The sequence below is a fragment of the Acanthochromis polyacanthus genome, chromosome 6 (assembly GCF_021347895.1).
Source record: "Acanthochromis polyacanthus isolate Apoly-LR-REF ecotype Palm Island chromosome 6, KAUST_Apoly_ChrSc, whole genome shotgun sequence".
Taxonomy (NCBI): Eukaryota; Metazoa; Chordata; class Actinopteri; family Pomacentridae; genus Acanthochromis; species Acanthochromis polyacanthus.
Window position 1 is genome coordinate 3,509,247 of NC_067118.1, and position 22,883 is coordinate 3,532,129.

Below are 22,883 nucleotides of genomic sequence, written 5' to 3' on the forward strand. Positions count from 1 at the left end.
AAGCAGTTCCACATGTTAAAGTAGAGGACTTTATTAGGCTAAAGAAGTCTCTGAGGAGGTCTTTGTTGAGATTGTGTGGGTCTATTTGATTGTTTGAAATGCAATCGTCTGATATTGGTTGCATTGAAAAATCAGACAGACTCTGACTGTGGATGGATCAGTTCTACTATAGTACAGTTCTATGGCAGCGATACACTCAGATCACACACAGGGGGGTGACATCAAGATCTGCATCTGGAAGAGTACTTGAAGGTAAATTAAGATGAAACATCGACCTTCACTTCATGGTGAAGGACACACATACACACACAACACACACACACACACACACACACACACACACACCACACACACACACACACACACAGACAGACACACAGTGTCTTGCTATCATTGTGGGGACATACCATTGACTCCCATTCATATCTAACCCCTAACTCTAACCAAAAAATGCCTAACCCTAAAGAAACATTTTTGCACTTTTACTTTTTCAGTAACAACAACCATGGCCAAGAAACACTGTTTAAACTTGTGGGACCAAAATGAGGTCCCCACAAGTGACACAGTTTTCCGGTTTTCCTACAGTTGTGGGGACATTTGGTCCCCACATATAGCAAAAACATGGGCCGCGCGCACACACACAAACACCACACACACACACACACACTGAGTGTATCAGTGTTTTAATCTGATTAAGTCTTAATGTTCAATTTCAGAACAAGTCAAGAATAAGACTGACCTTCTTCACCTCCTCTGTGGTGTATGTTTCATTATCATTGCATCAGAAAGACATGTGCACACATATGTTGGTCATTATTAGTATTATTGTTTATCATTATTGTTATTGCTGTTGTTAATTATTAATAATATTATCATATCAGTGTCCACATACTTTTGGTCAGTGCTAATGTTTATTATTGTTGATGTTTTTATCATTATGGTTCTTATTATTGTTATAAGAGTGTCCACATACTTTTGGTCAGGTCTGCAGCTGGATGGACATAAACTGTGTTTCATCAGATCAGAAATGGAGGCAGCAGGCCAGTGTGTGTGTGGTGTGTGTGTTATTGTGTGTGTGTGTGGTGTGGTGTGTGTGGTGTGTGTTATTGTGTGTGTGTGTGTGTGTGTGTTATTGTGTGTGTGTTACAGTGTGTGTGTGTGTGTGTGTGTGTGTGTGTGTGTGTGTTATTGTGTGTGTGTTTACAGTGTGTGTGTGTGTGTGTGTGTGTGTGTGTGTGTGTGTGTGTGTGTGGTGTTGTGTGGGGGGTGTGTTATTGTGTGTGTGTTACAGTGTACTTGTTTCTGCTATTCCGGTGGGGACTTTGACCTGACTATTTGCTATAAAGGTGGGGACTTGTCTTAACGTGGGACCTAAATGAGGTCCCCACGGGTAGCAACACCCTGTTTCCTTGGCATATTGTTGTTAATAAAAAATGTAAAAGTGCAGAAACGTTTGTTTAGGGTAGGCATTGATTTGGTGATGGTTAAGGTTAGGGTTAGGGTAAGGAGTTAGATATGAATAGGAGTCAATGGTAAGTCCCACCGGTATAAAAAACAAACATGTGTGTGTGTGTGTGTGTGTGTGTGTGTGTAAGCTGGTGTATTAAGCTGTATAATCTGGGTGCTGCTGACTCTGAGAGGATTTCCTCTTTCTCTGCTTTCACTGTCTCAATAAAACACTAAATACAAACTGAGAGGAATGGAGGGGAGATATGTGACAGAGAGAGACCACCAGGTCATTAAAAATCACAACTACTGATGGTGGTAAACATCAGACTGCAACAGAGATCTAATATTTACTGTAGAATCATCTGATGGAAAGAAAGAAGAAAGAAAGAAAGAAAGAAGAAAGAAGGAAAGAGAGAAAAAAAGGAAAGAAAGAAAGAAAAAGTAAGAAGAAAGATAGATAGAAAGAAAGAAAGACAGGAACAACTTAAAAAGAAGTAAAATTAAGAAAAAAAGAAAGAAAAGAAGAAGGAAAGAGAGAAAACAAAAGGAAAGAAAGAAAGAAAAGTAAGAAAGAAAGATAGATAGAAAGAAGAAAGAAGAAAGACAGGAACAACTTAAAAGAAAGTAAAATTAAGAAGAAAGAAAGAAGAAGGAAAGAAGGAAAGAGAGAAATAAGCAGAAAGAAAGAAAAAGTAAGAAAGAAGAAAGAAAGGACAACTTAAAAGAAAGTAAATTAAGGAAAAAGAAAGAAAGAAAGAAAGAAAAGAAAGAAAGAAATAAAAGGAAGAAAGAAAGCAAGAAAGAAAGAAAGAAAGAAAATAAAAGGAAAGGAAGAAAGAAAATAAAAGAAAGATAGCAGCAACATAAAGAAAGTAAAAATTAAAAAGAAGAAGAAAGAAAATAAAAGAAAAGGAAGAAAATGCTACAAGAAAGAAAAAGTAATAAAAGAAAGAAAGAAAGAAAGAAGATTAAGCAAAAAAGAAGACATAAAAATAAAAAATAGAGAAAAAGTAAGAAAGAAGAAAGAAAGAATTTTAAATGCAGAAGCACAGAAGGAAAGAAAATGAACAAAAGAAAAACTTTTAAGAAAGAAAAATAAATACAAAGAAGACAAAGATGAAAGAAACTGCAAACAGAAAAATAAATAATAACAACTATTTATCTCGAGGGGGAAACTCTTTATGAAGAAAGAAATAAAGTAAAATAAAAGAGAAACAAGAAAAAAAGAACCCAACTGAAAAAGAACTAACAAAGAACTGAAAATGTTTGGTTTCAGACCTGAAGGAAAACATTCACTTCTGACTTTTCTCTGAATGAACCAACTTCTGTCGTTTATCTCCCATGATGCTCTGTGGATGATGTCATCAGTCAGACTATCAGCTTATCTCTGCTGCCTCCTGCTGGACAAACAAAGTCACAGTCAGAGAGGAAAAGCCTCCATCCAGCCTGAAACAAGATTCAGAGTTCAGACTGTTAATCTGGAGGGATTTAAACTGATGTGGTGTCAGTTTTTATTCAGAACTCAGATGTGTTTCTCCTCCTACATGTCATGGTTCTATCTGCTGGACTGGATGAAGTTTCTGAGGCTCGGAAATGATGGAAAAAGTCCATTAAAAAGTGATTAAATGTGGACCCACCTCTATGGACTTCAAGGACCTGGAATGTTCTAAGTGAGACTGAACTGAAAGACGGGAAGGAGGAAGAACGTCTCCTGGAGAAGTTCTACAGGTAGACCTAACATCAACTGTAGAAAGTTCTAGAGTAGACCTACCGACAACTGTAGAAAGTTCTACAGTGGACCTACCGACAACAGTAGAAAGTTCTAGAGTGACCTACCAATAACTGTAGAAAGTTCTAGAGTAGACCTACGACAACTGTAGAAAGTTCTAGAGTAGACCTACCGGACAACAGTAGAAAGTTTTAGAGTAGACCTACTAACAACTGCAGAAATTCTAGAGTAGACCTACAGATGACTGTAGAAGTTCTCAAGAGTAGACCTACTGACGACTGCAGAAATTTCTAGAGTAGACCTAGGACGACTGTAGAAAGTTCTAAAGTAGACCTACTAACGACTGCAGAAATTTCTAGAGTAGACCTAAAGATGACTGTAGAAAGTTCTAGAGTAGGACCTACTGACAACTGGGAAAAGTTCTAGAGTAGACCTACCAACAACTGGAAAGATCACTGACTTGTATCTTGGACCCACCTCTATGACTTCAAGGACCTGGAACTATGGAGCTCTGGAAATATTGTCAGTATGAAGGTAGAACTCCGTCATTAATCGATTTGGAACTTTTGTCATTTATATTTATCTTTACTAATTAAAGACAGGTTTCTAATTTTGTGTCATTTTAGTCAAATTTCAAGTAGTTTATAGGGAAGTTTTGAAGCATTTTTACTGATCTTCAGCTGTTTATATGATTTCTAGTCTGTTGGACCCACGTCTACGGACTTCAAGGGACCTGGAACTGTGGAAGATATTCCCAGTATGAAGGTAGAACTCTGATCATTGATAAAGTTATGTAAGTTCAATAAGACAATTAATTTAAAAAGGTTTCAGAAAATGTTCATAATGACTCAAAAATTGTAACAAAATTACGTAAAAGTTTGTCCTAAGTTAAATTCTCTGCAATTGTTCAAATTTGTTAGGAATGACTGAACATTTGTTACATTTTTTGTCTTTCATTAGTGACACATGGATGGATGTAAAACTGATCTGGTTGTAGTTTTTACCAGAACTCAGATGTATTTTTCATTCATCAGAAATTGCTTAAAATGTCATTAAAGTTGTCCACAAATACACAAAATCATCTCAATTTGTCAATACTTGTCAGAAATGGCTCAAAAGAATGTTTGAAATAAGAAAGAAGCCCAAAATAACTCAAAAATGTACCACAATTATTCAAATATGTTCAAAAATGACAAAAACATTTCATATTGACTCTGTATTTTCCCAGAATGACTCAAAATTTATCCAGTATTGATCAGATTTCAATTATTCTTCAGACTGAGACACCTGGATGGATTTAAACTGATCTGGTGTCAGTTTTTATCAGAACTCAGATGTGTTTCTCCTCCTAAATGTCATGGTTCTATCTGATGGACTGATGAAGTTCTGAGGCTCAGAAATGATGGAAAAGCTCCATTAAAAAGTTGATAAATGTGGACCCACTCTATGGACTTCAAGGACCCTGGAAGTCTGGAAATGTTCACAGGATCAAGGCAGAACTCTGATCCTAAATGATTTTGGACTTTTTAGTTATTTTGGTTTTCTTTCATAATTAAGGTTGGGATCTTTTCTGAAAGTTTTGTGCAATTTGCTCAAGTTTTCCTACATTTCCGAGCTCCTACCTGATTTCAGTCTCATGTATTTTATTGTTTTAGTCATTCACATCATTCTCTGTCTTTTGGCTTAAGATCAAGTCTAGTATCATGTTCTTATTTCAATAAAACACAACAACTTGAATTTACCTTGGGATCTATAAAAGTACCTACTTCCCTATACCAGAGCTTGATGACCACAGGTGAAGGTTGGAAATAGATCTCAATTTCAATTAGCAGTGAATTTGACTGGATTTTGGTTAATTATTTTTTGTGATGTTCTAAGAAAACATTAGACTTTTACTAATATAGATATGTATGTGCATATATATATAATCACTTCAGATATTTTAGGAATTTTTTGGAAAATTTTACAATTTTTGAAAATATTTCTTGCCAAATGTGGGAGATTTATTAAAAATAGTTTTTTCACAGATTTTTTTTTGATGAAAATCCAGTGAATTTCGCTGGATTCCGGGTGATTCTTGTGAAGATTCTTAAAGAAAATATCAGAATTTACTGACGTATATGTAATCACTTTAGATAGTTTCAGGAATGTTTTGGGAAAAAAAAAATTCATTTTTTGAAATATTTACAAGATTTGTAGCAGTACTATGTTATGATTATTGCTCTCGTTATAATAATTGGGGCACCACCCTAGATCTCTAGGGAAAAATATTAATTTAATAAAAAATTAATATTCATAAAATTTTGATCCATCTCATATCAAAAAGTCTTGAATCCTCGTTTAAACTGACCACATTCTACACAAAGAAACACAAGACTGTAATTTGCCGTCTAAAAATGCAGGTACTTTATTAACTATTCTATGAAAATAACGATCAAGTGAACTATATACAATGTAGATATGGTGTGTGTGTGTGCGTGCAGGACACATGTGTGTGTGGAATGTGGGAGTGTGTGGTGGTGTGTGCATGTGTGAGAGATGTGGAAGTAGGTGTGAGAGCAAGGAAATATGGTGAGGATTAGCCAGAGCTACCTGACGATGGTAATCGGTAATTTGGATTAAGAATTCTAATGATTTGTAAAAGAATAAATTGATTAAATGAATTAATTGACCAAGCTGTTCAGTACATCACCCATAGAATGGAATCAGAGCAAACTCAGCTGGAGTTATTGAAGTGAACCGTCATGGGCTGGGACGTGCGGGGCCTTTCAGAGAATCAGCACACGGTCTGGACCTGCGGGTTCGGAGCGGATGCGTCGTTGTGTTGTTGTGGCCACGCCTAGATGTCCTGCCGCGGGTTTGATCGGTTCTATGCAAAGACCTGGTCCAGCAGATCTCTGGAGTTCTCAGCCGAGTGCTTAAAAATGATGGTTCTCAGGCTTTAGCCAAGAAAACGGGTGTTTGATGAAAAACGGTCAAAATTAAGAAAAATAAATGCTGGTTCTGAATCTGTTCTTCAGATTAAACGAATAAAATTCAGCTTAACGTTGGTTTTAAAATTGAGCAAATGTCTCCTTAAGTTACAAAAATGTTAAAAGATAAATAGTTAACAAACTTAGATGGTGAGGAATTTCGAAGATAGGAAACGCGCTTAGATAGAGAAAATGAGAGAGACTTTGGTGGGCCTCTCAGGGCCAGTCATGAGGAAGAGAGGGTAAGGTACGTAAGAGCAAGAGAGAAGAGTCGGAAAGAGAGAGGAGTCGGTAAGAGAGAGGGTAAATGTGGGCTACGGCTGACTTTATCTGTGGGTCAGCTAAGGGAGGACCTGGGCGGAGAGAGAGAACTTTTAGGTGCGAGTCTGGTGGAATTTGGAATCTCTTTGTTCTCACAGAGTAGAGAAGAAGAGGAATCCAGAATGGATTAAAAATATGATATTAAACGCGCCAAAACACGATCTGTCTATCCCACCATATTCAGTTGTGGAAGTGAAATGTGTAGATTAATACATATGTTCATATTATGTGAATCATTTCATTCATAACTATATGTTTATGTTTATGACATTAAAAATATGTATCACAGTGAAAATATAACAACAAGTCATAGATTTGGTAACAGGTAAATACAATGGTCATCATTCAACCTAAATGGAGAGGAAATTCAGAGATTAATAAGGGAATTCAGTCCAAAATCATAGTATCCTGGGGAAGAAATGATTAACATCACAAATTAATAAATCGACTTCTATCAGACATGCAAATATGATCTTCAAATATGTCATAGATGAAACACTGTGAGTAACTGTGGTAAATCTGGAAAAACCAAATGCATATAGAAATATTAATTTGGCAAGTGTTTTTGTTTAAGTTCAGTTCCAGTCTCTTTGTTTCAGTCAAAGAGAGAGAGGGTGACTCCAGCCTTCTGCCATAAAGTTTTACGACTTGTTATCTGATCTGTGGAATGCAGAGACGTCTCTGGCTGAGGGTCTCCTAAAGCTGAAAAGGGATTTTAGCATGAAAGTTCATTAAACAAACGTCCATAGCATATAATTGAAAGTCATTGTCTTTTAAAAAGAAGAAGTTATTCCAGGGGTTTAAATGTTCACAGGAGCTCCATCCTTCTGTGAATGAAAACCTACAGAAATACAAATGTCTCAATCCTCCTATAGAGATGGGTGTTGGTCAGTGCTGGAGAGAGGGACAGCTTATCTGAGTTTTGATCAGCTCAGGAATTCCAGGGCCTTTGCAGTCTTGCTACAAATTTTCTTGCAAAATTTGGGGGAATTTTAAAAAAAATAATAGCTTTAAAAAAAAATTTGTTTTTTATTATTTATTTCCACAGTGAAAACTTCCACATTTTTTAACAGTTTTGGAAAATTTTTGAATAGTTTTTTGAGTAAAAAAAAAAAAAAAAAAAAAGAAATCTTAAACATTTAGCTGGATTTTGTTTGATTTTTTCTTAATGTTCTTAAAGAAAATATCAGAAGTTTTACTGATATATATTTAATCACTTCAGATATTTGTAGGATTTTTTGGAAGATTTTTACTCATTTTTGTTAATTATTTACATTTTTACATTGTTTTTATTTTTAAATTCTTATTTCTTGCCAGATTTGGGGGATTTATTGATTTTTTTGTAAAATAAAACTTTTAAGGGAAACTTTTAAAGCATTTATTATATTATATGATTTATTTATCTATATTTACTGATGTATTAATTCATTTACTCATATATATATTTATTGTATTTTATTTATTATGTTGGAATTTTCTTCCTGAAGCTTTTTTTTTTTTAATTTTCAGAAATTTGGGGAATTTTTTTGCTGAATTTTGGGATTTTTTTCAGACAAAGGAAGAAATATTTTTTGGTGCATGTAAATGAAGACAACATGAGGGTTAAACCTCTTTGTTTTGGGTAACATCTGCTCTCTGGACAGAAGGTTTGAGCTGCAGCAGGCGGCTCTGTTTGTCCTGACATGTATGTGGATGGAGGTTAATGCTTGTGTAAGCCGGCAGAATAAATGATCAGAGCTTAAATTAAAGCCCTGCTCTCTGAGGATCAGCATCACTGGAACCTGCAGATTTAGGAATCCAACCCCACGTCCAGTTTAAGGTGAATTTACTGAAACCAGTGGTGTAGTCCAGGGTATACGCGGTATACGGCGTATACCCACTTATTTTTCAGTTAGCATGCGTATACCACTTCTAATGCTCCCTGGTGCGCATCATTCAGGTAATATCTGTGTGCCAGGTGGGCCGATGATGAAAGCCATGAACAACCCCTCCTCTGCCTGTAATTGGCTGGGTACATGCTACCTTCACTGATTCGATTGGTTAAACTTGTAGGGATGAGCCAATCAGAGGCAGAGTAGGGCGGGTCATACAGAGGAAAATTTTGCTAACACCTCTGTGGCACTCCAGTTGATTGACAGGTCTGCTTGAAAGATGCGTGGAAATGCGAGAAAGTCAGAATAAACACCTTTTCAAGTGAGCGGCACGTATCGAGCGAACCTACTTCATGGACTATAAATTCTCAGGTAAGTTTTTAAGGTGTTTCCAAATGAATCATTGTTTTAAACTACTGGGCAAATGACTGCACATTTCAAGGAGAGGATATTTTGTCGCCAGTGGTTAAAGCTGCAGTCAATTCCAGGCCATTTCAGTACAAAAAAAATCGCAATATTCTATTTATAAATAAAAATATGACGAGAATACAGGGAATATTGGACGACATCGCGAGGTGATTTCCTCGAAAACGACTATTCGTGGAGTATATACCGTTTTTCAAGACATGTTTGGACCAAAATAGTTACTGGCTTGTGTCGTCTGATGTCCAAGGTTGGATTATGGCCGTTTTTGTGGAATATTTTCATCTGTGTGTAATAATGAACCCGGAAATGGAGTCGCGCTGTTCCGTTGAAGCCGTGTACAGAGAACGCATGGATGGATATTCGTTTTTTGTCGGACAAATGTGTTTTCTCACCGCTGTGGTATCACATCTGAAAGTGGTTATATACCGGCGGATTCATGGAGAATCTAAGCTTTCCATCGGCGTATAGTGTTTGGTATAATCGCGGTTTGTATATTTTTTTTTTTTTCTGGCTTATGCAGATCTCAAAGGTTCCGCGGGCGGGACACTGGCCAAGCCGTAACTGTAAGCGCAACGGGGTTAACTGAGTGTCGGGGCCGGCTACATGAACTAACGTTTTGAAAGGGCCTACATGTTATTCTAACGTAAAGTCTGAAGCTAGCTAGATTGGGATAATGTGGGAAACCTCTCGGCTGGTAGTTGATTTTTAAAGTAAGTAAAAACACAAGAATGGGGACAGGTAGTTTAAGATTCGACCTAAACAATATTGAAGTTTTATTCATGTGAAATATGAACAAGGATGCACTGGTCAACTTCATATTTGAAGTATTTTATTAAATAAATGTTCAAAAGTAACAAAACACCATGTTGCCTCATGATAAATACATGTTACATTAATCCAGTTTGCTTGTGTGACCAGTAATAACTACAAACTGCTCCTAATCAAGTCATGATAATTTTATAATAGTGGGCAAGTAGAAATGACTGAAAAAATTGAATAGAGTAGTCTTCTATGTCACTGTTTCTAAAACACAGCGTTTTTCTGGACTAATTTTTTTTAAAAAGGTGAAAATTAAGAGTATACCCACTTCTCCAGGGACCACTACACCACTGACTGAAACCATCCACTGGTGTGAACCTACCAGGAGAATAACTGGACAGACAGTAAAATGTTCTTCTTCTGTTCTCTCTGATTAAGGATTCATGGACGTTTGTCTGCAGAAACAATCAGAGAGTTTGTGGTTCAAAATGACGAACGATTCAGACAAAGAGGCAAAAGAACGACTGAAACAAAGGAAACTTTCCTTTGATTCGTGTTCATTTGTGTCTTTCACTCACCTATGAGCTGGTTTACATCTCTGTGGTCATGTTGTGTGTCTGTGGTCGTTTTGTGTGTCTTTGTGGTTTTTTGTGTCTCTTTGTGGTCATGTTGTGTGTCTTTGTGGTCGTTTGTGTGTCTTGTGGTTTTTTGTGTCTCTTTGTGTCATGTTGTGTGTCTTTGTGGTCGTTTTATGTGTTTGTGGTTTTTTTGTGTCTCTTGTGGTCATGTTGTGTCTTTGTGGTTGTTTTGTGTCTTTGTGGTCATTTTGCACCTTCTATTGTTCATTTGTGTACCTTTATTTGTGGTTGTGACTCTCTAATGTCCTCTGCAAATATTTTTGTGTCTTTCTAGTGGATATGTGTCTCTTTGTCATCACTGCATCTATTTGTGGTTGTTTTCTGTTTTTCTGTGAGATTCAGCATCTGTTTGTGCTCATTTTGCCCCTCACTCTGTTCATTTGTGTCATTTATTACCCTCTGCAGTTACTTTAAGTCTCTTTGTGTTCGTTTTGCAGCGTTTTGTGGTATTTCTGCAGTTCTTTGTGGTCATCTTCTGTCTCTTTGTGGTGATTTTAGCTCCTGTTTGTGGTGTTTTTGCACCTTCTTGTGTTCATTTGTGCGTCTTTTACTGTTGGTTTGTGTCTCTTTATGTCCCTCTGCAGTTATTTTTTGTGTCGTTGTCGTCATTTTTTAGTGTCTCTCTGGTCATTGTGAATCATTGTGTCCCTGAGCCTGTTCAGTAATACCTGCATGTTTCCTGTGCTATAAAATCATGGGGGATTTGGACTCCTGACCTCCGTGTTTGTAGCGCTGCGCACACCACACACACCACACACACACACACACCACACACACACACACACACACACACACACACTCTGTCAGAATCTATACAACCTGAAACGAACCGCTGCTACTAAAATGCGACGAAATTACATAATGAGGTTGCATTTTGATGTGTCCTCCCAGTGTGACTGTGTGACCAAGATTTTATGTCCACCACACACACAGAGACACAACACACCACACACACAACACACAAACACAGAGACACAGACACAAGACACACACCACACACAACACATGCTGATGTCAGCCTGTTACCCTGAATACCCCTCATCACTCTGACTCCTCCCTGTGGGGGTGGAGCTTCCTGTTTCCTTCCTGGTGCCCCCCACGAACACACACGCACGCACGCACGCGCACCACGCTGCTGTGAGAAGAGAGAGGCTGGTGGAGAGACGTGAACCTGTCACTGCTTCCTCTGTGTAGTAAAGCTCCATTAAGCTGCTGCACAGCTACCTGCAGGCATCACACACGCGCACGCGCTGCTATACAGAAAGCTGTGCGTGCACACGCGTGTGTACGCACAGCTTTCTGTATAGCAGCACCGTGCGCATGTGTGTGATCTTCCACCTTTGAGCGCTTTGCATCTTTTTTTTACCTGCAGTGGACATAACGCACTCACGCGCCCTGTCACGCACGCAAGCACGCTCGTGTGACTGAGTGAGTGCGCGTGCACGCGGCGGCGGCGGCGGCGGCAGCAGCAGCGGCCGCGGCAGCATCAGCATCAGCAGCACCGAGGGAGCATCAGTACACCAAAAGCCCGGAGAGGATTGGACCGGAGCGGCGCGGCGCGGCGCGGAGCGGCGGGGACGCGGCAGGAATTATGAAGGTAACGGAACCGCACCGGGAGACGGGTCCCGGCTTCAGGTTCACCGGGTTGGGGGGTTTGTGCACCGAGGCTCGCTTGTTCTGACCGACAAACCCGGATCTGGCCGCTGCGCTCCTGGCTTTTCTGCCGCAGGTACAAACGGCGCCGTCAGCACATTCTCAGCCGAGGCATGCAGCCCCTGGCCGGGCTCAGGGGCAGCGGGCTGTCGGTCACACCATCCATCCTCCATCACCTCCATGCGTGTGTCCGCGTGTGTGCGTGTCGGCTCGGTGTGTGTCCGTGTCCGTCCGTGCGTGCTGACATGGAGTCCAGCTGATGTGCGCTAGAAGCCGCTCTTTGTCTGTTCGGACCGTTTGTCATGAATGGCAGCAGGAGTAAAAGGAGGAGGAGGAGGAGCAGAGTGATGAGGAAGAGGAGCTGCTGTTAATGTTGCTGCACACACACACACGCACACACGCACACACGCACGCACACACACGCACGCACACTGTCAGGTCTGTACAACCTGAAGTGAAGCGTTGCTCCTAAAATGTGCTGAATTACATAATGAGGTTGTGTTTGCAGTGTGACAGATGTACACAACATGAGTAACACACACATACATGCACACACACACCCACACAAATACAAACATAAACACACACACAAACAAACTGGTTGAGGTGTGCTGGTTTTGCATCTTTTTGTGGTCGTTTTGTGTCTCTTTGTCATGATTTTGTGTCTGTGGTCGTTTGTGTGTTTTTGTGGTCTTTTGTGTCTTTTTTGTGTTCGATTTGTGTGTCTTTTGTGGTCGTTTTGTGTCTCTCTGTGGTCATTTTGTGTCTCTTTTTAGTTGTTTTGTGTCTCTTTGTGTTCGTTTTGTGTGTCTTTGTAGTTTGTTTGTGTCTCTTTGTGGTCATTTTGTGTCTCTTTGTAGTTGTTTTGTGTCTCTTTGTGGTCGTTTTGTGTCTCTTTGTGGTCATTTTGTGTGTCTTTGTGGTGGTTTAGTGGTCTTTGTGTAGTTGTGTGAGTCAGAGGAGCTGCTGTGTTAATGTTGCTCTGTAAACGCTGGTTTTAAACGGTCGATGATTTACTGCTGCTGACGGATGGAGCTCTGGTCGGAGGAATAATGTTGTGGATGAGAAGGAAAAACAGATTTGTATCAGTGCTGGCTGATGAGGATTCCTGATCTGGAGGTGGAACCTTGTTGTAAAACTCCAGTCAAACACTGTCTAAATGTAGTACTAGAGGGTAAATGTAGTACTAGAGGATAAATGTGTCGTAGATCAGCTGTAGTTCCTGGTTGTTCCACCAGGTGGAGCCTCTTCCTGTTTAGAAGCAGCAACCGATATCTTCTGTATTTAACGTGTGTTATCAATGAATCCAGTATTGATTGATGACACGGTTGATCATTAAACCGTTGTACGTTCTGCTACCGTTAGTTTCCCTTTATAACCTCTGTGTGATCAGGTCAGGCCCAGGTTCATGGATAGCTTCAGTTAAGACGTGCTTTGATTGGGTTTTATATCACTTTGTAGTGGCTTTGTGTCTCTGAGGTAATTCTGTCTATTTGTGGTGGTTTTGCATCTTTTGTTGTTGTTTGATGTTGTTTTGTGTCTCTTTGGGGTTGTACTATGTTTTTTTGGTGGTTTTGTGTCTGTGGTTGTTTTGCTTGAGTTTGTTGTGACTTTGTGTCTTTATCTAGTTCTTTTCATCTATTTGTGATGGTTTTGTGTGTCTTAGTGGTTGTTTTGTGTCTCTTTTTGGTGGTTTCGCTGCGTTTGTTTGTGGTTTTGTGTCTTTTTGAGGTAATTTTGTGTTACTTTGGGGTAGTTTTGCATCTTTTCGTTGTTGTTTTATGTTGTTTTGCGAGGTTGTTCTACTTCGGTTTGTTGTGGTTTTGTGTGTGTATGTAGTTATTTTCATCTATTTGTGGTTACTTTATGTCGTTTTGTGGTGGTTTTGTGCCTCTTTGGGGTTGTTCTACTTCGGTTTGTTGTGGTTTTTGTCTATTTGTGGTGATTTTGCGTCTTGTCGGTCATTTTCCATATTGTCGTGGTGATTTGGTGTCTCTTTGTGTTCATTTGTTTCTCTTTATTGCTGGCTGGCGTCTCTTTATGTCCCTCTGCGGTTATTTTGGGCTCTTTGTCGCCGTTTTTTAGTGCCTCTGTTGTTGTTATGAATTATTTTGTCCCAGAGCCTGCTCAGTAAAACCAGCATGTTTCTGCTGCCATAAAATCAGGAGGGATTTGGACTCCGGTGTTTGTAGTCCTGCACACACAGACACACAAATGTACACTTAACGGTAGACTTAAAGATGTATTGAACGTCCTGTTTTCATGCTGATAATTCATATTTCTGAGCGTCTCCGTCAGTCGAATCAGTGAACTCTGTGGAGTTTGGTTTGGAACACAGGAATGTAAATCAGGAGGAGGGTTTCAGAGTGTGTGAGGTGAGAACAGGAAGGTGTTGTCCTCAGGTTAATATTTATCCAGCGTTCCAGCAGGTGACGGATTACCGCATACAAACGCAGCCCAAACACAGAAAGAGAGAGCCGGCAGAGTCAACAGTGAAAACAACTGAACAAACGGAGTGAAGACGGCAAATATTCTGATGTCGGCATGAAAGTGTGGAGACGAAACTTTGATCAATGGCACCAAAGTGAACCGAACAGCTTCCCTGATCCTCACAACAGCCAACAAGTCTCCAGGAAAACAGCGACGATGACACAGAGCTGAAGGCTCCACTAACAGTGAGTTTAATTCATCTACCGTCTGTCCTGTGTTCTAGGATTTCCTTCAGGATTAATAAACTGCTGTCGGATCTATTTAAAGCTGATAAACTCCTCATGGACAGTCCTGGAACAAGTACTCTCCCTCTCTGGAAGCTTTCAACATTTAGTAGCTTTTAAACAGTGAGTCACGGTCGATTTAATGGTTTATTCTTAAGAATTTACAAAAAATACTCTGATTTATATAAAGTTAAGTCCATTAATTCTAAATACAGAACATAAAATAGGTGATTCCACCAGAACTCACCTCCTTCCAGTCAGTATTCAGCAGAAGAACCTTCATGTTGGTCTCCATCGGTCTGAACGTTCTTCTTCATGACCTGTTAAATTCTGTCAGGTTCTTCAGGGATCGTGAGCCAACAGAACTTTTCTAGTTCTCAGTAGATTGAGGTCTGGACTCTGACTCGGCATCCAGAACTTCCACCTTGTTCAAACCATTTCTGAGGATCTTTGTTTCGAGTCTGGTGCTTCACATCATGATACTGCCACCACCGTGCCAAACATATCATCTCGTCTGATGGACATAAAGCTCCATCCTGGTCTCCTCAGACCAAAGAACCTTCTTCTAGGTGCCTTCAGAGTCTCCACATGTCTTCTGGTGAACTCATTTAATTGGAGCTTTTTCCATCAGAGTCTTTCTCTTTGTCTCCATGAAGCTTTGACTGGTGAAGCACAGACAGCAGTTGTTGGATGAACAGTCTGAAGCTGGAACTCCTTCAGAGGAGTCATAGAGTCTTGGTGGCCTCCCTCTCTAGTCTCTCAGGTCTTGAGGACGTCCTGATCTAGTCACATTTATTCATGTTCAATCTTCCTTCCATTTTCTTAATGATGAATTTTACTGGACTCCAAGAGATCTTCAGGAACTTTAAATGTTCTTGTATCGTCCTGACTGATGCTGTTCAACAAGCTTTCCTCAGAGTTTCTTGGTGTTCTTCAGTCTTCTTGGTGTCGTTCTCTCCAGGAGTCTTTATACTGCAATCAATCTGATCATCTCACATGAAAAACAATGAAAGGTGAATTTATTTTACAGACATTATAAACATCACCAGAGCTGGTGCTTCAACTGAAGGAGACTCTTAGACCTTTAAATGTAGAAACATAGTAAAAATGAAAAAAAATCAGTTTCATCATCAGCGGTTGTAAAAACTCCCATGATCCCTTGCTGCTCCTCAGCATCATCCATCTATTATTACTGTAGTGATGCTTTCAAATGGAGGTTTTATGCGTTTTCAGTCCGAATAGGATTAATTAGAGAATCAGAATGATTGACTGACGAAAGGTTCACATTTAAGAAGAGGCTTTCCTGGTGGTTTTGTTGTCTTTAATCTGTCTCACCTGTTTGGTTTTAATCCTGCATCACATTAAGCTCTTTTCACTTCAGCTTCAGGCTAAAACACGGCAGCTGTTTTCACGTTTAACATCCAGACTGGATCTGTGCTGAAGGTTTCTGTCATTCCACGAGCAACAAACAACATTTCAGAGAAACAAATAACGCCTGTTTTACCATTCATGGGCTTGTTGCAGATTTCTGCAATTCTGACTCGTTGTTATTCCAGTTGTACATCTACAGTTTAATTCTGACTTGTCACAGTTGAAGATGTTTGGTTTTCATCAGTTTAGCATTAAATGCAAATGACCATGAATAAAAGATGTAAAACGACCACACAATATATACAATGACCAAAATGTGAATAAAACGACCACAAAAGGTGCAAAATGACAAAAATGTGACAGAAAGTGGCCGAAATTATTTGCAGATTACCACAAAGAGATGTGAAATTCCCTAAAATGAGCCAAAATGATCACAAAAAGACATAAAACAGCCAAAATGTGCCATAAAATGAGCAGACTTAAATGCAGACCATCACAAACAGACTTCTTCTTCTTCTTCTACACTGAGGGTTTTTAGCAAACAGCTGGGTTTGTTTTGGTTTTAGAGCAGAATTATAGCATCTAGGAAGGAGAGGACTGACAGAGGAAACCACAGAAGAAGAGAGGGATGACAAATGGAAGAAGAAGAAGAAGAAGAAGCCAGGGAGGAGGTCTCTGGATCACTGTGATTGACAGACTTCCTGTCGATCACTTTGAAGCCGCTGGTTCGGATCAATCAGCTGATCGGCAGCTTCAGCTCGGCTTACTGTTACCGTGTGAATGCTGGTGGAGCTGTGGGGAACTTCATGGTCGTCATGGGAACCTGCTGACCTCTGACCCCTCGGCCATCCTCTGTATCCGCGGCTACTGTCTTCTGGTGACATCATCAGAGAGACAGCTCGGCCTGCGATGACATCATGGGAGGCTGCCGGCATCCGTCTGCAGATTGGAGCCGACAGCCGCTGTCAGAGCCGCTCTTCTTCATCCTCCTCCTCCTCCTCAGTGACCTCCGACCTGCTGCTGGAAGCTCAGACACTGGATGAACCCGAAAACATCACTGATCCATCCATCCATCTGTCCGTCCGTCCATCCATCCATCCATCCGTCCATCCATCCGTCCGTCCATTCAACCGTCCATCCATTAATCCATCCGTCCATCCATTCATCCATCCATCCGTCCATCATCCATCCATCCATCCATCCATCCATCCATCCATCCATCATCCATCCGTCCGTCCGTCCATCCATCCATCCATCCATCCATCATCCATCCATCCGTCCATCATCCATCCATCCATCCATCCATCCATCCATCCATCCATCCATTAATCCGTCCATCATCCATCCATCCATCTGTAAAATCTCAGAAAGCCGTGAAACTCAAACTGGTTTTATAAAAGTTTGTCCTCAGGTTTGTGTTTTTCTCAACGACAACAGTTCAGAGTGTTTTTGACTGTTTGTTGTCTCACAATATCTGATTATAGCAGCTAACAGAATCTACAATAACTATATGACCCCTTTGTGATAATTTTCTGACTCTTTTTGTGGTCTTTTTACGTCTTGTCGTGGTTGTTTTGTGTTTCTTTGAGGTTGTTTTACATCTTTGCAGTTATTTTTAGTGTCTTTGTGGTCATTTTGCATCTTGCTGTGGTTGTTTTATGTTTTTTGAGGTTTTGCATCTTTACATTTGCTTTGTTTCTCTCAGAGGATGTTTGTGGTCATTTTGCAGCTCATTTGGAATCTCTTTGAGTGTCTAGCATCACTTTGCAGTTGTTTTATGTCTTTTGTGGCTGTTTTGCATCTTTCTGAGGTTGCTTTGTTTCTCTTTGTAATTGTGTTGAGCCACTTTATATGTATTTTGCATCTATTTGCAGTCTTTTACTGTTGTGTCTCTTTGAGCAGCTGTTTTGTGTCTCACTGAGGTTGCTCTGTGTCTTCTTGCAAACATTTTGAGTCTTTTTTATGGATGTTTTGTATCTATTCGGGGTCATTTTGCGTCGATTTGCTGTTGTTTCTCACTGAGTATTTCATATTACAAGAAAACTTTCATCATCTTCAGAATGGATAAAGAAATAAAGAAACAGCGCTTTGTGCAGATGTGGACAGCTGCTCTGAGTCTCAAGTTTATGAAGAACTTTGGTTTAATTTCATGATGAGTTAATGCAGACAGCAGGTGACAACAAACCATGAGCATTAGTTACTTCATTTGGAAAATCATTTATTCAGATCTTTAGATTGATTTGGGGGCATTTTACTTCTTTATTCATAGAGACGGGAAATGTGGGGAGATAGAACGGTAATGACATTCAGGAAATGCTCCATAGTCGTGAACTGAACCATCAACTCACTGCTCAGGATGGAATATGAATAGCAAGATCAAACATTAACGCTATTATAAGTTTGGGTGCAGAATTATTGATCAGTATTGAACGGATGCAGCTGCAGTAATTTTATAGCTTCATTTTATTCAGTTAAAATTTTAAATAGTACTCATCATTTTGTCTTTATGTTGAGAAAACGACGTGTTCTTCCGGATAATTCTTGTCACCAGTGACTGAGATAACGAGATGATTCACTCCAGATAGAAGAAAACATGATAAAATAAACCGACAGCTGCTTTCAGCCTCTGCAGAATAAGAACGGGGATCATTTTAGTCCATGAAACCACCCGCGAGACGATGAAAACAGCACAGCGGCTCTAACTGCTGACTAAACGCTCAGCTTTGAAGAGTCTCACTTAGCGCTCGTTAGCTTCAGCCCGCTTCCTGGAACTACAGTCCTTTCATGTTGAAGACTACAATTCCCAGAGGAGCCGGTTTGTGTTTCTGAGGTACGAACGGTGTATTTGAGGCGACGCTGCTAATCTGAAGCTGTTTGATCTGAGAAATCGAGACTCTGAAGCTGTAAAACACCTGCTGAGAACCTCAGGAGTCGCTGCCTGACAGGAGTCACTGATACATAAACGGTTTCTTTTTCCAAACTTGTAGAAGCAGTTTGTTGGAGAGCTGCAGATTCCTGAGCCACTCTGATGTCGGAAACAGAGCAGATGACTTCATGTATTCCTTTTTTTGGGCACTTTTGACTGTTTTTGCTGCTGGTTTGCAGGTCATAAGCTTTGCTGTCATCAGAGGGAGATGCTAAAGGCTACGCTAGCTTTAATAAACACAGCAGACGAAGCTGGAATCAAACCAGATCTTTGACAAAAAAACTTGTAAGAAAATGTTGTTGTTCCTTCAGATTTTTTAACATGACAAAAACATGTTGACTGAAAATCCAGCTAATGAGACCCAACACGTTTATTTAAATTGAACTGAAACCATTGCTACAGCTGACTTTGAATCTGGATGGAGGTTCCTGAGTTCCAGCTGTTACTGGGTTTCGGTTCTGGTTCTGGATTTCCAGCAGTCCCTGAGTTCTCGTTAAGGGTTCACTACTGAGTTCTGGATCATGATTCCACTATACTGGTTCAGGTTTCCAGTGTTTACCGAGTTCTGGTTCTAGGTTCCAGTAGTTTCTGTTTTCAGGTTCCATCTTAAGTGATTCCTGAGTTCTGGTTCCCAGTTCCAGCTGGTACTAAGTTCTAGGATGATGGTTCCTGAGTTTGCTTGAAGGTTCCAGAGGTTGCTGAGTTCTGGTTTCAGGTTCCAGTGGTTCCTGAGTCGTGGTTATGGAGCTTCACTTGTGCCTGAGCTATGAATCAGGGTTTCAGCTGTGCTGAGTTCTGGATCGTAGTTCTTGTTCAAGGTTCCAGTGGTTCCTGAGTTCTGGTTTCAGCTCTTACTGAGTCTTGGATTGTGGTTCCTGAGTTCTGGTTGAATGTTTCAGTGATTCCTGAGTTCTGGTGCCAGGATTAATCGATTCCTGAGTTATGAATGAGGGTCTCAGTTGTTACTGAGTTCTGGATTTTGGTTCCAGAGTTTACTTGAGGGGTCCATTGGCTCCAGAGTTCTGGTTTCAGCTATTACTGAGTCTTGGATTGTGGTTTCTCAGTTCTGGTTCCAGGTTCCAGGGGTTCCTGAGTCCTGGTTCAGGAGTTGCAGTGTTTCCTGAGTTATGAATCAGGGTTTCAGCTGTTTCTGGGTTCTGGATCGTGGAGTTCTGGTTCCGGGTTCTGTCTGTTGTATTTGTGTTCAGATCTTTTTAGCTATAGAGGCATAGATGTTGTGATTCCAGTTAAGATTTCTGGACCTTTAACTGGCCTGGAGAACCCATTCAGAACCAGCATGTTGCTGTTTGAAGGTGAAATAAGGCTCTCAGAAATCCAGAATAAAACATTCAGTCCTTCTCTCTCTGTTTGAATGAGCGTTATTAGTGCCGTTTTCCAATGTCAGAGCTGGTTTAAAGTGCCGAGTCTGAAGATCTGCAGCCTCATTAGAGCAACAACATACACACATAGACACACATAAACACACACACTGTGAAAAATAGGTTACATGCAGCGAAACAGAAAAACAAAGAAAACGAGGCCACAGCGAAGCGAGCATCCTCACATCCGTAGAGGATCTGTGTGTTTCTGACCTACATATGACCTGCTGAATAAAACCCTCTCAACACAACGCCACACTCTCCGTCTACACACCAGCACAAGTCTCTAATTAACGCTTTGTTCCTTCAGATTAGTTGCTTTCCCTCCACACTCGGCCCACACAGAGGCAGCAGGTTTCTACTTACTCACCACTCAGGAGGGTTTTTAAATCAGACACCTGCAGCATCAAAGCTGTTCGTACATTGAAACCACCCATCACACATGTTTCACCGGTTTCTTACTTCAGGAAACATGTTCAGGACATCAAGTGACAAAATCATTCAGCAGTTTGTGGGTGTTTGTTAGTAAAAGCTGTTAAAACTGTATCAAGTGTCAGAAAATAGTGAAACATTACCTTCATCAAAGCCAGAAACACCTAAATGTAGAATTATACGATCACAGGAAGCTGTAACTCATAAATATTTACATCTGAGAAGCAGGATGGTTCATGTTTACCTCCAGGCCTACCAGCAAACGGGGAACACTAAATCCTGGACCAGTGTTAGAGTCAAGACCACCTAAACCGAGTCCAAGTCATGAGAAAGACCAGAGGGTAGCAAGACCAAGACTATAAGGGGTTAAAGTTAAGTCAAGAACAAGATCAAGACAGGAGGAGACCAGGACCAAGGTGTAGTAGGACTGAGTCAAGAGCAGTTCCAAAAGAGGGTAAGACCAGGTCAAGACCAGGACCAAAACAGGGTGAGATTGAGTCCAGACCAGAACTAAGGCAGTGTAAGACTGAGCTCATACCAAGATCAAGACAGGGTAAAGCTGAGTCAAGACCACAACTAAGGGATGGTTAGTCTGGATCAAGACCAGCACTAAGGCAAGGTGAGACCAAGTCAAGATCAGGACCAAGACAGGTTGGGACAGAGTCAAGACCAGGACCATGGCAGGGTAAGACTGAGCCGAGACCAAGACAAAAGACGGCAAGACTGAGTCAAGACCAGGACAAAAGGAGGGTGAGACCAAGTCAAGACTAGGACCAAGACAGGGTGAGACAGACTAAAAATGTCGATAAATACATCCAGCTACACGTTTGAGTGGGTGATGTCATAGTGTGTCTTGACTGACAGGTGCATGAGCCAATCACATTAAGCCTTGGTTTGTGATTCTTTCCAGCTGAGCTTCACTTCCAGGTGAACTTTCACTGAAAGTATTCCAGGTTATTTATTAATAAACACTGAAAGAAGGTGATTAAAAGTGTTTATTAATGAATAATCTGGAATTATTGACGGTGATTGACACACAAATACACACATTCCTTCAAACACAGGTAGAACACAGGTACGTCCAGTCACTCCCTGAACACACTCCGGCTTACATCACATTGAACTCTGACCAGCTTATCAGAGAGAGAGAGAGAGAGAGAGAGAGGGCGAGCGACACCGACACATACAGAGAGACAACAGAAAGTGAAGTCAAGGAGAGAAACCTGGAGACAGACCGGAGACAGAAACCAGCAGAGAGTAGTTGGACATGAACACACAGAGCTCACCTGTACAGGTACGCCACACACACAGACACACTCCCATAGAAGACTTGTGGTAGTGAGTTACTGAGGAAATGTTAACAGCAGCTCGTTAATCTGAAACAGCTCAGTCCCTGGCTCCATTCAGTCTGACCTACAGACGACACCTACAGGGTCCACAATAACCACCGATTTTCTCACTTGGTCGTACCTCCCACCTCTTCACAGGTAAAACACATCACGAGCTGAACATTTTCTTATCAGTGGGTACTACAATTTACTGATGTTCCATAAACGCCCCACAGAGCAGGCTGCTGCTAGGTGGCTACAGAGTAAACTAGAGCGTTCTAATGTCCGATTAGTCCCAGATGAAACCGAAGGATTTTTTACATGTGCTGTTTTCTATGAGCAGAAAAACAGCATATGTATGTAGCTGCACATGTCACAAGATCACCTCATTTTTAAGTGTAAATACTGCAGTACACTGAAGTTAAAAATGTACTATTTTTGCACCATTACATAGCAGATAGCTACTGTGTTTAACACAGTAGCTATCTGTGCTAGTTAGTGTGACACCAAAACAGCTAAATGTTCATCATAAATTCAGAAAATGTGAACTGTTGAAATTTCAGCTAACACTCTCAAAAAACCCAGCAAATGTGACCGTTTTAGTTGCAGTCATTACTACCTTATTTATCTCATTACAAGGACTGGACCCGAGTATCCCGAATATCCGAATATTTGTTCGCGGTATCCAGATATTAATTTTGGTATCCGAATATCCCCCCCCCTCCGGTCGGACGTTATGGGCGGAAAGAATATGCAGCGTTACTGTCTTCCCTCCGCCTTCGGCTCACATCGGCTCATCTCATCATGTGATCACATCAACATATACACATATGTCTATGTGATCACCCCCTCCTCCCCCAGACGTCTCTTGCCTGCGCCTTCGGCCCATTTCGGCTCATCACGCCGTGTTTTTCG

The 22,883-nt window shown here is 40.6% G+C and overlaps 1 protein-coding gene across 1 annotated transcript in view; it reads left to right on the top strand.

Moving 5' to 3' along the window:
- Window positions 1-11,315: 11,315 nt before the first annotated feature.
- Window positions 11,316-22,883, top strand: part of LOC110969396 (membrane-associated guanylate kinase, WW and PDZ domain-containing protein 1-like) — a 69,407-nt gene continuing 57,839 nt past the window's right edge. Inside the window, 1 exon segment of the mRNA XM_051949702.1 lies at window positions 11,316-11,762. The gene's annotated coding sequence lies outside the window, so the exon portion shown is untranslated.